Source organism: Lontra canadensis, unplaced genomic scaffold (genome assembly GCF_010015895.1).
Source record: "Lontra canadensis isolate GAN:19392208 unplaced genomic scaffold, GSC_riverotter_1.0 scaffold144, whole genome shotgun sequence".
Lineage (NCBI taxonomy): Eukaryota > Metazoa > Chordata > Mammalia > Carnivora > Mustelidae > Lontra > Lontra canadensis.
The window spans coordinates 2,832,207-2,844,901 of NW_022631138.1; the positions used below are offsets into that span (position 1 = coordinate 2,832,207).

At 42.2% G+C, this 12,695-nt stretch overlaps 1 protein-coding gene across 2 annotated transcripts in view; it reads left to right on the forward strand.

Moving 5' to 3' along the window:
- Positions 1–12,695, forward strand: part of LOC116858938 (interleukin-36 gamma-like) — a 42,577-nt gene that overhangs the window by 25,151 nt on the left and 4,731 nt on the right. The window lies entirely within an intron of this gene.

Sequence of the window (12,695 nt, forward strand, 5' to 3'; positions counted from 1 at the left end):
ATTAATCCTGCAACAAGAAAAATAAGATATACGGATATAGTACATTTCTTGTATTCAGTAACTAAAAATCTTAATATTTCACCAAAAAAGAGTTCATTAAAATGAAAATTATTTAAAACAATAATTTGCTGAAGTTACAAAGACCAAAAGTCCACTTTAACTAGCTAAATTTAATTTTGTTCAACTATTTTGTATTTTTTGGAAATTTATTTTATTATATTCCATCAGTCAGATTTGGTAGGTTAACATTACAAGCTGATTATAGATTTACACGTATGCGTGAACTCGGTTGCAAGGTAATTTCAGACTGGGATGTGTAAAGTTTGAAAGCACGATTCTAGTCTTGCAACAAAGGTCCTGCCTTCGGGCGCCGCTGCGCTAAGTTCAGAGCTCCCACACCAGATGGGTGGGATGTGGCCTGCGGAGGCTCGGCCTTTTGATGTAATTCGGTGCCGCAGCGCCCTCTGCTGGTCCCAGGGAGCACAGCTGACCTCTCAGCTCCAAGCTAGGGTGACCAAAGAAAGCTTTTTGGTTTTTGATTAAAGTCTCAGATTGACAAGACGAATGTTTGTTTTGTTTGGGAAAAAACAAGAAACTAAGTTTATCTTATTAAAGATTTTTTTTTTGAGAAAACAGTTTTAAATCATCATTTAGGAGTATACCAGAGAATTCCTCAGTTTGGATTTGCCAACTGATAATTCTTTCCACTAGGCTAAACACCTTGTTTGTATGGAAAAATGATCAGAGAATCAGCAGTACCAAATGAACTACTCTAGCAGTTTACCATAATACATTCATTTCATTTTTATTTTAAACTTTTTATTAGAAATAATAATAGATACAGGAAAAGTAAAAAAAAAAAAAGTACAGGCATTTATAAATATCATTCATCTAGGGGCGCCTGTGTGGCTCAGTGGGTTAAAGCCTCTGCCTTGGGCTCAGGTCATGTTCCCAGGGTCCTGGGATTGAGCCCCGCATCGGGCTTTCTGCTCAGGAGGGAGCCTGCTTCCCCCTCTCTCTCTGCCTGCCTCTCTGCCTACTCTCTCTCTCTGTCAAATAAAAAAAAAATATATATATAATTCATCTAGCTTCCTCTACTGTTAGAAACTTAAATAACCATCATCTCTAGCCCAGAGAGGATGGTTACCATGAATTCTTCGGGAGACTGGATGCCCCTCACCAACACATTTGCTCGTGGTCCCTTGGGTCATCCTGGGGTGGGTGATTAATGGGCAGCTGAGTCACAGGTGTGTCCCAACATTCTCTCCATCTCCCTGAGCAACAGCTCAAAGTGAGCTACTTATGTATTTACAACGTCAGCACTCTGTAGCAATGACTAATTCACTGTAGGGTAGATTTCTAGAAGTGGAATAGATGGAGATGCTTCTAAGGTGCTGCTTAACATGTATGAGAAAAAAGCCCTAGGTGTGGTAGGCAGAACACCTAATTTGAATTGGTATAGTGGAGGATTTATGGCTTCTTACCCGCTCTCCAGGCTGAAGGGAGATCACAGACTTGAAGCCCTTTGAGCCAAAGGCCAGGTCCCTTTGAAGAAGAATTTTGCACAGTGGTGTGTTACAGACTGAATCGTGTCTCCCCACCTGCCCCCACTGCCTCACATGTTGAATCTCTAACTCCCAACGTGACTGTGTTTGGAGATGGGCCTTTAAAAGAGTGATTGAGGCTAAATGAGGTCATGATAGTGGGGTCCTAATCTAAATATGACTGCTGTCCCTGTAAGAAGAGGAAGAGACAGCAGGGATGCGTGTGCAGAGGGGAAAGGCCACAAGAGGGCACAGCAAGGAGAGAAGCCCCTGGAGAAACCAATGCTGCCAAAACCTTGATCTCGGACTGCCAGCCTCCAGAAACGTGGGAACAAATTTTTGTTCTTTAAGCCACCCTGTGTGTGGTATTTTGTCATGGCAGCCCAAGCAGACAAATGCAGAGTGACAGGTAAATAGTAGGACTCTTCCCCCAAGCTTTACCCAGAGACACGGGTTGCCATTTATCAGAGGACCGTGTACTGGAAAGAGAGAAAGACTTTCCAGGGGCTTCAGATATTGGCTCCACACTGATGCTGATCCGCAGAGTTGCCAAATGCTGCTGTGGTCCATCGAGCCAAGTAGAAGGTTATAAAAGTCAGGAGACAGATGGATTTTGGAGTTGAATCTGCCCTAAGGCTCAGCCTTAGATTATTTTCTCAGATTTAGAATTTATCTAATTTAAATCAATAAATTTAGTGATTGGCAATATGCCCCGTTTTCAGTTCCTTCTTATTAAGTTAGGGTTACTATGGACAGAATGCAAAAGTGAAGCCCCTAGAATTCTTCCTCACCCCTGCCAAGATAATAAGTCCCAAACCAAAAGCAATACATACCTGGAGGGATGACTAGAATTAGTGTCATCATTGAAGACTTGAAAGATGCAAGGGTATTAGTTTCACATCCCATTTAATTTGCCTTGTTGGCTGGTACAAATACTGCATAGGTTTCAGAGAGTGCCAGGAAATCATCATAAACTTCAGCTTGTAAAGCCAGTTGAGGCTGCAGATCTGCATATATTGTCCTCACTGGAGCAAATAAACGCAGCCTAAGACCTAGTATACAGCTATTCACCTAGAAAATGTTTTTTAAACCCCATATCTATGAGCAAAGGTGACCAGAAGCAATTTGCCTTCACATGCAAGACTGTGTTGCTTCATGTCTATATCAACTTTCCAATTCCTCATCATCATAAGTCTTAGGGACAACGTGCTGGTCCATTACATTGATGACATTATGCTAATTGAATCTGGTAAGCAAGAAGTAGCTAACACACTAGATGCCTTAGAAAGAGAAATGCTAGTGAGATACATTCAGGAGTCTGCTATATTGCTGAAATTTCCAGGGGTCTAGTAGTCTAAGCATCTCAGAAAATTGCCTAAAAAGTGATAGACTAGGATGCCTGGGTGGCTCGGTCATTAAGTATCTGCCTTCGGCTTGGGTCATGATCCCAGAGTCCTGTGATCAAGCCCCGCATCGGGATCCCTGCCTGGTGGGAAGCCTGCTTCTACCTCTCCCCCTGCTTGTGTTCCTTGTCTCGCTGTGTCTCTCTCTGTCAAATAAATAAATAAAATCTTAAAAAAAAGCGCGATAGATTGTTGGACCTTAAATCTCCCAGCAGGGGGGAAAAAAGGCATAGTGATTAATGGGCTTCTTTGGATTTTAGGGTTAACACATTCTTTGTCTGGGCATGCATACATGTTGTGGTCCATGTACCAAATAACCCATAAGGCTGCTAGTTTTGATGGGTCCTAGATCCAGAAAAGATTATGCTGAATATCCAGGTTGGGATATAAGCTTATTTGCCCTATGAGCTTTAAGAATTAACAGACCCACTTGTTCTAGAAGTGTTTGTTGCAAATAGAGGTACTTACAAGCCCCAGGTGAAAAATGACGGGGAAAATCCCTGGGGTTTTGGAATAAGGCCATGTCCTCTTCAGCCCTTCTGAAAATCAGCTCCAGAACTGCTATTTGTTTATTATAGAGTCTGAATTCCTAACCATGAGACATGAAATGACTTAAACTGCCCACCATGAGCTTGGAATGTCCTGATCTACCAAACCATAAGATTGGACAGGCACAGGAACAGTCTATTTTAAAAATAATGTAGAGGAGACCAGGGCCAAGCTTATGTGTAAGGCAAAAGTCAACATCATAAGTTGGTAGCTCAGACACCCATGGTACCTGCTTCTACAGCTTTTCCACCCATTTCTTAATTCACACCAGAGTCTCATGGGACGATGTAGAATGGAGGAGGAAAAGCGTAGGCCTGATTGGATGTACGTATGGATCTGCATAGTATGCTAGCCCCAGCTGGAAATAGATGGCTACTGCCATTTCACTATAGCCCCTTCAGCTTGCCTTGAAAAATAATGATGAAGGGAAATCCTCCCATTGGGCAGAACTTGAGGTAGCATGTTTGGTTATTCATTTCATGTTGGAGGAGATCTGTGAGGCAGATCTACACTGATCTGTGGGGCAATGAGTTGGCTAGCTGGGCAGAAACTTGGAAGGAGAAAGACTAGGACATCGGCTACAAGGATGTGTAGAGAGTAGTATGCAGCTGAACCTCACAGAATGGGCACAGAATGGGAAATGTGAAGATATTTGTTTTCCAAACAAGGGCCTACCAAATGGCATCTACTGCAGAGGAGGCTTTCAGTAAATGAGAGGTCAAAGTGTCCCAACCTCTGGATGCCAATCTTCTCCAGTCCCTTGCCTACTCAGTGGGTCGATGTACAAAGTGACCATGGTGGCAGATATGGAGATTATGCATGGACTCAGCTGCTTGATTTCCCCTCAACAAATCGATTTGGTTATTGCCACTGAAGAGTGCTCAAACCACCATCAGCAGAGATCAACAGAAAACCCCGAGAACATTTCCTAATGCAACCAGCCAACTCCCTGGTGGCAGATTGTATTGGACTATTCCATTATGAAGAGGCCAACGTTTTTTTCTTGTAGAGATACATATAAATTTTTGTATTGATTTATCTTCTCAACTCATAGTACTTCTGCCAGCAACACCATGGGCGGCGGACTTACTGCATGACTGCATGATGCCACAGGGCGTCATTTTTAACTAAGGGTTCCATTTTTCAGTAAAGGCATGTGGCTACAAGTTCACACTCATGTAATAACTCATTGGCTTTTCTACCTGAACCATCGTTGGCTTTACCATGTACAGATGTCTTGATAAACTAGTGGGATGGTCTTTGGAAGAGTCACATGTGGTGCCAAGTAGAACACATTTTGAGAGAGGGTTGTCTTACGAAAGCAGCATATTCTTTAATCTAACTGGTTGATAAATATTACTGTCTTCCTCCTGATGGGAATGCAGAGGTTCAAGAGCCAAAAGGTGGAGTGGGGAAGAGACCCTCTTACTCTTAAACTAAATGGCATACTGTAGGAACTTTTTCTTCTTGTTACATGACCCTAAGCTCCATGGAAAGGAGGTTTTAGTGCCCAGGAATGCAGTGCTTCCACTAGGGAATACAGTCAAGGATTGGAGGAATTGGAAGCTGAGATTGCCCTATAGCCATTTGGCCCCTTGTGTCATTGAATAAACAGGCAGAAAGGAGTCAACTTACTGGGTGGGGTGTTTAATCCTGATTATTTAGGGAAAACTAGGTTGGTGCTACTTGATGGAGGTACACAGGACTGTGTCTGGAACCCAAGGGATTCCCTGGAGAAGGTCTTATTACTCCCCTGCCTGGTAGTCTCAGACAATGAAAAACTGTAACACCCTAAACCCTAAAAAGAGCACTGAGGACTCAGAGTTCATAGACACAAAGGCTTGAATTACCCTTGAGGTGAGGAAGAGCATCCTGCTAAGGTACTCATAGAAAGCAAGGGAAATAAGGGATAGATGGTGGGAGAAGGCAACCATGATTACCAAATTAGACCCCGTGAATAGCTACAGAATCAAGAAGTCTACCAATTGACTTCTTAACTGTTTCCTCCCCACTCCTGTATTTTCCTCTAACCACCTTATAGGAGCAACAGTGGGAATGGCTCTTAAAAACTTTCAGCTGGGGGTATTATCACATAGACCTAACTTGTGATTCAGAAGCTGCTATCTTTTTATATTTCGCTTGGGATAGGGAGCTCAGATTTCAGACTCATGGAGTAAGAGCATGGACTTGAGGGGTGGAAGGCTTAGCTTATGCTGGATGACTTCCACCACCACTGCCTTCACAATTCACTGGAAGGAAATTGGAGGGTGGAAAGAGAGAGAAGTCAGGGTATTTAGTCCTGGTTCCTTCCCTTTCAGGTCACCCCAGGTTTTTCTTGAGGTAGGTCATGTCCTCTATTACGTTGCCCTCTCCACAAAGCTCTCTCTCTCTCTGTGGGTTCTGGTAACTGTTTCCTCTTCTTGTCCATTCAGGCCTATGGGTGATAAGAGGTGTATCCTACTGTTACTAGCCCCAGGGTTCAGCATTATCTACACCTTGGTATTTCCCTATACTCTGCCCACATCTTTATAAATAACCCCTTTATTACATTTGCCTCAAACTGCCAAATTTTGAATGTGTCATATATTTCTTGTTAGGACCTGATGGGCACAGCATGACTCTCAAGTTCACCCAAGCAGACTTGAAAGACTTTGATGTGGGAGAGACATTCTCTTTTTTGCAAAGATGTAAATGTCTGAACATGTAGTTCCGATTCTCACAGAAAATTATCTTACAGACATGCGGGAATCTGGCCTTATGTACTGAATGCCAGTTCATAAGAGAATTAGCTCAATGTTGATCCTTGCTGCCATTATGGAATTACCAGATCAGTGGTTCTGATCCCATATCACTTCTGGACTTTCAAGTATGTGATCTAATGAATATTTTGATCACTTTGAATTGGAGTTTTCCAGCTTTTGAAGCTAAACTTGACTGATAGATTCTTGTAAGTAGAATTGAGGAGTCAAAGGGCACATATATTTAGATTTATAATAGCTTCTGCAAGATTGCTTCCCCAAAAGACTGTGCTGATTCACACATCCATCCATACAGTCAGTGAATCTGTTTCCTCACCACCATTGCCTACCACCTTTTTAATTTGTGCCTTCCTGATGGGTGGAAATGGAATTTCATTGTTGCTTTGATTTGCATTTTGCTCATTACTGGTATGGTTAACTATAATTACTTCTATTTGTTGGACATTTATATTTTCTTCTCAGAAATGCATTTTACATCTATTGTTTATTTTTCTATAAAATTACTTACATTTTTTAAACTAGTGGGAACTACTTAAAAACTTTGAATGGTAGGTGTTAGCTTGTTAGATGTGTTGTAAATATTTTCTCGCAGGTACCTTATCTTTTAACTTTCACCCATGGTTTGTTTTGTGCAAGTTTGTTCAAAATTCTAAAATTTTGATGATGTTCAGTTTACCATCTTTTCCTTCATGGCTTTTGCATTTTCTGTGATGTGGCTCATTGGGCTAAAAGTTCTCTGTCATTAGCTTTTTATCCAGGAATTTCAAACTTTAGGCATTTAACCTAAGCTTTTCCTTAAATGTTTTACCACAAGCTGTCTGATAGAGGCTTTAGCTGTTTGTTTTTATTTTCTGATTGCACACAAGTGTACAATTTGGTCAACAGATGTTTTAAATTTACAGAAAGTTACCTTGATGTTGGTCCTGTATAGTTGAATTCTTTTGTCTTGATGCCTTTAATGGTTCTTTTATTTCTGCCATTTTGGTGAGGAGTTTGGGGGTTATTTTTGTTAAGCTATCTTTCATTTTCACACAGAGAGGAAGCTGTTAAATAGCATGTTGGCCCACAACCCAAAGTGTGGGTTTTCATGGGGGACCCAGCTTCGGGAAAGACATGAGGATGGGTCAGCCCACAGGGAAGGGAGTTTTAGACAATGAGCTTGAGCTGCTTAGAGGAGCTGAGGTTTGGGCAAGTTCAACTACATCATCACACCCACATTTGGTAGAGGCAGTTCTGTATAGGTCATCCTGGGAATTTCCTTGGCATTGTCCCACTTTCCCCAATCTACTTGAGTACAAATGGCCCAGGCTGTTCTCTGTGGTCTGTGGTGCACACTGTGTTGCCCCATTAGTTCAATTGAGGTGATGGCATTTCTCTTCCAGTAGCAATGCCCAGGCTAGATTGGTTGTAGGTAGCCCCTGATAGGATATACGTTGCAGTGACTTTGGTCCTTTTAGGAGACACAGTGGAGCTGGTGAGCACTAGAGCAGAGAGCCCTGGATTGGGGAATTAGGAGTTACAAATTCTAAACCCAGCTCGACTATGAATTTGATTCTGTGTATTTTTCAACTGTGGGGGGCAGACAACGTCTACTACTTCATGGTTCCTTCTGCTTTCATTCCTTGTGAATGTCAGCTTGGCTACATGAATACATTGTTATGGATATTGTGCCTCTATGAACAGGTTCTAGAGATTCTAGTCCTGCTGAATGACCAAACTATCTCTCCCTTCTTGGTTTCCATTGATGTTACCTCCACTTATCAAGATCATGAGCATGTTAAGTGAGCAAAATAGAAGGACTTGATACCAAACAAGCATGGATGATAATATCTTAGAGCTTAAAAATTGGAATCTGGACTTCATGATCTCTTAAAATTATTTCCATGTCTAGGATCTTTTTTAGGTTTACGAGTACTTACCTGAACTCAATTCAAGCCACACTTAATGGTGTGCATAATTTTCACTTTGTATGTGACAATAGAACATTAATAGAAAGAATCTGACAAACTGGGTTATGTTTACATAGCAGAATCATATTCCTTACTTTTTGTAACCAGCATAAATATTGATAGTCCTCTCAAATACAGCTAGGATATCATGTAATCATATTATCCATCCCTTCTACTCTAAGACTTAACTTCTGTCCATTTCTTTACTAGATATGGTGTCTCTGCTCCTCAATTATCCACCCTAGTGGTTCAGTTCTTTCCTCTCCTCACCATCACTCCTTTTCTAATTTCTCTGATACTCACTTCACAGTAAACTTTAAACTGGGGACTTCAGAATGGATACTGATTGCTGGCAATTCTGGAAATTACTGGATGCTCTGAATATTGGGAAGTGAGGGGAAGGTCAGGATCAAGTGGAATAAGAGGTTGAAGCTGAAAGGGACACATGTCATCATAAGACATAGGTTTTTGCAACCTTCTTCTGGGCATGGAAGATTCAAGCTATACCCAAAGGCTTTGGCATCAGTGAAAATACAGCTCTCTGGGTTGTGTCCCTTGGGTCCTCTGAGCATCTCTTGGGCTGATGCCTCCTCTCTGCATTTGTGTTCATGCACTGAACAGACTACACTCTCTATTCAGAGGTCTGAGCATCAATTTGGCAGAGAGTCCCCTCCTGAGGTCTGGGCATCAGTCCTACAAGGTCCTTCCTTTGAGCTCCTAGCTTCTTTTGTTTCCTCTTGTTTCTTTCCTTCACTTTTTAATATCAGGGTACTTCAGCATCTTCTTGTTACTCTTTAACCTTCTAATATATATATATGTATATATATATTTTTTTAATTCAATACCTTTCCTTTATTTTATTTTATTTTATTTAAAAAAAAATTTTTTTTCTTTTTTTTTTTAAATTTTTATTTCTTTTCAGCGTAACAGTATTCATTGTTTTTGCACCACACCCAGTGCTCCATACAATCCGTGCCCTCCCTAATACCCACCACCTGGTTCCCGCAACCTCCCACCCCACGCCCCTTCAAAACCCTCAGATTGTTTGTCAGAGTCCATAGTCTCTCATGGTTCACCTCCCCTTCCAATTTCCCTCAACTCCCTTCTCCTCTCCATCTACCCTTGCCCTCCATGCTATTTGTTATGTTCCACAAATAAGTGAAGCCATATGATAATTGACTCTCTCTGCTTGACTTATTTCACTCAGCATAATCTCTTCCAGTCCCATCCATGTTGCTACAAAAGTTGGGTATTCATCCTTTCTGATGGAGGCGTAATACTCCATAGTGTATATGGACCACATCTTCCTTATCCATTCGTACGTTGAAGGGCATCTTGGTTCTTTCCACAGTTTGGCGATCGTGGCCATTGCTACTATAAACATTGGGGTACAGATGGCCCTTCTTTTCACTACATCTGTATCTTTGGGGTAAATACCCAGTAGTGCAATGGTGGGGTCATAGGGAAGCTCTATTTTTAATTTCTTGAGGAATCTCCACACTGTTCTCCAAAGTGGCTGCACCAACTTGCATTCCCACCAACAGTGTAAGAGGCTTCCCGTTTCTCCACATCCTCTCCAACATATGTTGTTTCCTGTCTTGCTAATTTTAGCCATTCTAAGTGGTGTAAGGTGGTATCTTAATGTGGTTTTAATTTGAATCTCCCTGATGGCTAGTGATGATGAACATTTTTTCATGTGTCTGATAGCCATTTGTACGTCTTCATTGGAGAAGTGTCTGTTCATATCTTCAGGCCATTTTTTTTAATATGATTGTCTGCTTTGTGTGTGTTGAGTTTGAGGAGTTCTTTATAGATCCTGGATATCAACCTTTTGTCTGTACTGTCATTTGCAAATATCTTCTCCCATTCTGTGGGTTGTCTCTTTGTTTTGTTGACTGTTTCCTTTACTGTGCAGAAGCTTTTGATTTTGATGAAGTCCCAAAAGTTCATTTTCACTTTTGTTTCCTTTGCCTTTGGAGACATATCTTGAAAGAAGTTGCTGTGGCTGATATCGAAGAGGTTACTGCCTATATTCTCCTCTAGGCTTCTGATGGATTCCTGTCTCACGTTGAGGTCTTTTATCCATTTTGAGTTTATCTTTGTGTACAGTGTAAGAGAACGGTCGAGTTAAGTCAATGTACAGAAATCAGTGGCTTTCTTATACACTAACAATGAAAATACAGAAAGGGAAATTAGAGAATCGATTCCATTTACTATAGCACCAAGAACCATAAGATACCTGGGAATAGATCTAACCAAAGAGGTAAAGGATCTGTACTCAAGGAACTACAGAACACTCATGAAAGAAATTGAAGGAGACACAAAAAGATGGAAGACCATTCCATGCTCTTGGATCAGAAGAATAAACATTGTTAAAATGTCTCTACTGCCTAGAGCAATCTATACTTTTAATGCCATTCCGATCAAAATTCCACCGGTATTTTTTCAAAGAGCTGGAGCAAATAATCCTAAAATTTGTATGGAATCAGAAGAGACCCCGAATCGCTAAGGAAATGTTGAAAAACAAAAACAAAACTGGGGGCATCACGTTACCGGATTTCAAGCTTTACTACAAAGCTGTGATCACCAAGACAGCATGGTACTGGCATAAAAACAGACACAAAGACCAGTGGAACAGAGTAGAGAGCCCAGATATGGACCCTCAACTCTATGGTCAAATAATCTTCGACAAAACAGGAAAAAATATACAGTGGAAAAAAGACAGTCTCTTCAATAAATGGTGCTGGGAAAACTGGACAGCTATATGTAGAAGAATGAAACTTCTAACATGTTTTGTAACCAGTCCCCTTTGTTTGAAATTCCTTGTGTGGGTTCTTCCCACACTAGATCCTGATTGAAACAGAAACCTAAAGAATTTGGGGGCCAGATGATAGGACCCTTTAGATGTCATTTTTTTGGTGAGCTTCCCAAGAAAGGAGGTATGTTGATTGATACATAATTGAGAAGCTCTTCGGTTGGACAGAGGGGACCTAAGAGAGGTGACACTGGCTGAGCCTGGCTTTGAACACAAGTGTGTCCAAATTCATTATCACACTCTCTCCTGGAGTAACAGATAAACTGGAAGCCAAAAGTGATGGGATTGAGGGCTCAAAGGAAAGGACCATATTCCTCCAAGGCCAACAAGGGGATGGGGGTGAAAAGTATCAGAGGATGAGCAAGGAGACTTTCAGGGGTGGGAAGAGGGGCTCATGGAGGTGCTTGCCTAGAAGGTTCTGTCTTAGCCCTTGCCTCCCATCCCCCCAGCTAGGCATATAAATATAAAGTTGTTTCCAGTCTTTTGAAATTCACCTTAATCAAGTTAGCTTCTGCCTCAGAAAATTTTTGTGCTTAACCTCAGTGAATGAAGGTTGGAATATAATAAACATGGTCCCCCCCGGCCCCCAAAGTAGTAATAACGGTTACCATTCATTGTAAACCTACAAATGCATTATGCATATGCAAATGCAAATGCCATTACTAGACCAGAGGGTAGAGGATAAGTTGGGATCTGGGGCTCAGGTTTTAGGGAGATCATTGCCAACCATTTTAGTCCTCAGGCAGTTCTGGAGTCTACTGCATTTTGGAGGTACCAGGGACCTCGGTTAAGGGTACACTGCTCAGTGTCTGTGGCTTCTCAAGGGGGTAGAGGTGCTAAAAGAGTACAATAGGGGAACTTTCAGCCTAGCCCTCTTTTCAGGGGTGGCCTGAGGTGGTTTGGGCATGGTTGGACGGCCAAGAATGCCATGTGGACCCTGCCTGAAGCTCACAGCTAATTTTGCAATCACAGGGCTCCTTTAGTGGAACTGTAGAGGGTAAGCTTGCCTGCCCCAGCAGATGGACTTCTTTTGTGAAGGGCCTGGCATTGTAGCCTGAGTGACAAGGCAGGATAACTGGGTTCTGGGAAAGTCCCTCAGTGTCCCCTTGCTGAGAAACCTGGGGACTGTCATCAGCTCTATTTCCCCATGGGCGTGGTTTGGTGCAGCTCAATGCTGATGCTATGATTTTGCCATCTGAGACTCCCAAGATTTTCTGACATACAATTGCCACGCCCCACCAAGGTAGTGGCACCTCCTCCATTCTACCAAATAAATGGCAGTCTCTGTCAGAGCCCTTCACTGCTCTTGGGAGCTGTTGGAGCTGTGATTCAGTCCCCTGGACTATTGATAAAGGTCCAGCAAGTCCTCCAACTTTTTAACCTTCCCTCTCTTCTGTGCTTTAGGGCTCAGGGAAGAGATGGGGCTATGCCAGGCTCTGTGACTTGTCCAGTGCCTGTCTAGCTGCTTCTCACTTTCTCACTTCCCAGGGAGTTGCTAGGAGCCTGACAGAGCTGCCCTGCCCCCAGGCAGAAGCAGATGTCAATGGGGGGAGGAGGAGGAGATGCATGCAGGCGCCTTAAGGTCAAAAGTCATGCCTTAGAAGTTATAGGAATATCTGGTCACTGGCTGGATCTTTGGGTGGAGGAAGTTCTGCCCGAGGTCTCCTCCCTGTTGC